This window comes from Spinacia oleracea, chromosome 4, assembly GCF_020520425.1.
Source record: "Spinacia oleracea cultivar Varoflay chromosome 4, BTI_SOV_V1, whole genome shotgun sequence".
NCBI classification, from domain to species: domain Eukaryota; kingdom Viridiplantae; phylum Streptophyta; class Magnoliopsida; order Caryophyllales; family Amaranthaceae; genus Spinacia; species Spinacia oleracea.
The window spans coordinates 139,006,992-139,011,003 of record NC_079490.1 but is presented as its reverse complement, the minus strand read 5'-3'; the positions used below and the strand labels follow the sequence as shown (position 1 = coordinate 139,011,003).

At 38.4% G+C, this 4,012-nt stretch overlaps 1 non-coding gene across 1 annotated transcript; it reads right to left on the bottom strand.

The window, feature by feature from the left end:
* Nucleotides 1-2,748: 2,748 nt before the first annotated feature.
* On the bottom strand, nucleotides 2,749-2,820 carry TRNAE-UUC (transfer RNA glutamic acid (anticodon UUC)). Its single transcript has one exon. It is a non-coding gene; the product is annotated as a tRNA-Glu (tRNA).
* Nucleotides 2,821-4,012: the final 1,192 nt, after the last annotated feature.

Here is a 4,012-nt window from a genome sequence, read left to right as displayed (position 1 = left end):
GCAAGATTGGGATTGTCCTCCCATAAATCGGGATGAGATGCTTAAAAGTTGTACAAGGCCACTCGGAGAGCTAGAAACTGTGAAATGCATGGCCGTGCTCGGATGAATCATAGGCTATGATTATCTGTTTATTTGATCAGTTGAACTCTGAAACCGAGAAACACCTCTGGACATAATAAGGATGACAACTCTTACCTTATGTTCAAGAGCATGCATCGAGCGACAAAGGAATTAGGAAATGCACACTTGTCCCTAAGGACAAGTGGGAGACTGAAGGAAATAATGCCCTTGGTCCAAGTATGCATTCAATGTTAAGTCTAATAAATGCGGTTCAGTATTAATTAACAAGTTAATAATTCAGTGAGATCAAGTGAGCTGAATGCCTAGCTAGAGGCCGCTTCAGTTCAAGTGGAATTAATGATATTAATCCACAGCTTACTCTTGACTGAACCCGTAGGGTCACACAAATAGTACGTAAACGGATCAAGTATTTAATGGCATTAAATACTCTATCTATGGATATTCGGAATCGACGGATCTTGGTTTCAGTGGGAGCTGAGATCGTCACAAGCAAGAAATGAATACTCCGAAAACGATGATATTGCCGGAAACGGAAATATGATTCGTATCGGAAATGTAAATATTATCCAAGTCGTAGATGTTGCCGGAAACGGAAACATGGTACGTATCGGAAAATATTATCGGAAATGGAAATATTGCCGGAATCGAAAATATTGCCGGAAACGGAAATATTGTCAGAATCAGAAATATTATCGGAATCGGAAAATAATTCCGGAAACGGAAATATTAAATATTTGTTCGAAACGGAAATTGATTCCGGAATCGGAAATATTAAATATTGTTCGTATCGGAAATAAATTCCGGAATCGGGAATTTAATTGAAAGAGTATCGTACGAATTAGCATCGGACGAGGCTCGCTAGACGAAGGCCCAACATGAAGCCAGGCCATCGCCCAGCAAGCCACACGCATCACCAACACACGCCAAAGCCTCGACCAGGCCCAGCGCAAGCCAGGCCCAGCCGAAGCCATGGGCACGCGCGGACAGAAGCATGGGCCGAGCGCTGTGCGCTCAGCGTGGGCCGCAAGGCCTGCGCGGGTGTACGGTGCTCGTGCGATGCTCGTGTGCGAATCCTAAAGCTATCGGGATTCAATAAAAGATTAAATCCTAAACCTATTAGATAAAGTTTATTTAAATAGAGTCCTAGCAGGATTCTAATTAATTAAATAAATAAGTATCCTAATAGGATTCCAATTCCTTTTCCAATACCTCTATAAATAAGGGCCTAGGGTCATTGTTTATACACAAGTTTTTTAAGTATTCAAAGCTAGGATTTTTAAGCAGAAAAATCAGCCATAACTCTTGCCCATTTACCCGAAAATAAGTAGAACCTTAAGGGCGATTCTAGTTGGTCAATCTTAAGGCGGATCCGGACGTGCTGTGGACTATCTACGGAGGGACGACACTTGGAGTCCTAAAGACTTGTTCTTGTTCGGTTCGGGCGCAGCTAGGGAAGGCACGCAACAAAGAGTATGCATCTAAACTATGCTAAATGATTATGTGTAAATAATATGTTTTCCTGGCTTTATGGTTTTTCCGCATGATTTATGAATTGTCATATGTATCATAACCTAACAATAGAGTCCTTGTAGGATTCTAAGTTTAATTAAATCGTATCCTACTAGGATTCCAGTTCCCTTTCCAAACCTCTATAAATAAGGGCCTAGGGTCATAATTTATACGAACGATTGAAGTATTCAAAGGGTAAGTTTTTGAAAGAAAATTCAGCCACACTCTTGCACAATAATAACCGAAATTCCTAAGCACCTTAAGGGCGATTCTAGTTGGTCTAACTTGAGGCGGATCCGGACGTACTGTGGACTATCTACGGAGGGACGACATTTGGAGTCCTAAAGACTTGTTCTTGTTCGGTTCGGGCGCAGCTAGAGAAGGCACGCTACAACATGTATGCATCAATTCTATGCTAAATGATTATGTGAATATAATATGCTTTCCTGGCTTTATGGTTTTTCCGCATGATTTATGAATTGTCATATGTATCATAACCTAACAGGCCTGTACCTTTAACCTTGGTCACACTCAGGCGTTCATGGCTGAAGCTATCGCTCTCCACAAAGGTCTCCAAGAAGCTCGAAGTCTCAACATTTCTCACATTCAGATCGAAGGTGATAATCTTCTTGTCATCAATTCTATTAAAGGGAAGTATACTCCTCCGTGGAAAATTCATAACATCATTCAAGACATCAAGATTCTACTCGGCTCTTTCGACACTTGGGATATTAATCATGTCTTCAGAGAAGCCAACTCAGCAGCAGATTGGATAGCAAATGTAGGTCACCTCATTGCAGGAAAAATGTATTTAGATCCTAAAGTTAGTCCGCATTTATCTTCCATCCTTTGTAATGACTACTCAGGAGTGACTCTCGTGCGGAGAGGCTCCTAAGTATATTCTTCTTATCTTTCAAAAAAAAAAAAATTTGAATTAGTTTAAAGTGATTTTGTGAATTTCCCTTTAAAAAAAAGGGATTTCGTAATTCCTCAAAAAAAAAAAAAGGAAAACAAAAAGTGATTTCGTAATTTCTCTTGGGTCTTCTTTTTGTGTAGGACTAGAGAGTAGACCCTATCACCAATCATTTGGTCCAGACTTTTTCGGCAAAGGATTCACTGATCTTTCTCAATGCAAACTATCTTTTTTGCGCAAAAAACTTCCGATGCCGGGAATCGAACCCGGGTCCCCTGGGTGAAAGCCAGATATCCTAACCGCTGGACGACATCGGATGATTGTGTAAAGGAGCGAGTTAATTAATTATTAAACTTTTATGAGGTTAATAATGTTGCCAACTATTGGTAGTGGTCATTTTGGTCAAGAGCCAAGAAAGAGCTCGAGATACAGAGCTTTTTCAAGGTAATCTTATGATGAAAAACACCGCTTTTTAACATAATTTTTTCAACTTTACACTCACTCTATAATTTATTGACACATTATTTAACGGAAAGTCTTTTCTAAAGTACTTGTGGCTTATAATTTTACGTTTTAAAACTAATATCTTGTAACGTATTGCATTAAAAACAACTAATAACATGATTTTGTGTATTTTAAAAAATAACCGAACATACAAATTTGTAAATTGTAATAAAAAAGTAACTCCTATTATCCGACTTGATTATATTAATACATTTAAAGGATGACATAGTCAGCATATGAATACTCTATACTTGTACTCCGTACTTGTATTCAACTAGCTTTGGCACGGAAAACGTATCGAGTTATTGAATTGAGGCAATATTTATAATCATATGAATGAATGTCATTATCGAATCATTTTATTTATGTACATTTTACTGGGACAATATTTTTTCTATATTTTTTTTTTCTAAACAGTCTAATATTTCAACGATTTCCTGTTAATAATCTCACTTTACACCTCATTAACTTTTATTGCACCTAAATGACCGGGAACCAATTATAAAGGTCAAGATTTGTCTTTTTTGCACCAAAATGATACGAAACCGACACTCCAATAGATAACAATCCAATTGTTGAATTATTAACCGAAAATCGTTGAAATGTTGTATTATTTAAACGTTGAAATGTTGAAACACTGATAAACTCATCGGGCCATACACAAGCCCGTGCATGAGAGAGATTGACTGCATATAAGTCTGACGGAGTTCCATCCTAAAACCAATTGGTGTTAGGTTGAGTATCCATCAATCTTATATGTTAGCCGATCTCCCTCTATTTCTTCCATGTGGGACAATTAGTCCAACTCACATGTGGGTTAATCTTCTCAACACTCCCCCTCACATGTGAGCCCATCTTATTTCTTTGCAATTTGTATTAGGTCACTATTTCCTCGTTGAACCTTCTTTGGTCTTCCAACATGAGGTCAAATGGCCCATATACTTTGGGCAATCAATTTTGCTGGGCTTCTTGTTCCAAACAGATCTTCAAATCCTCTCCATCTTG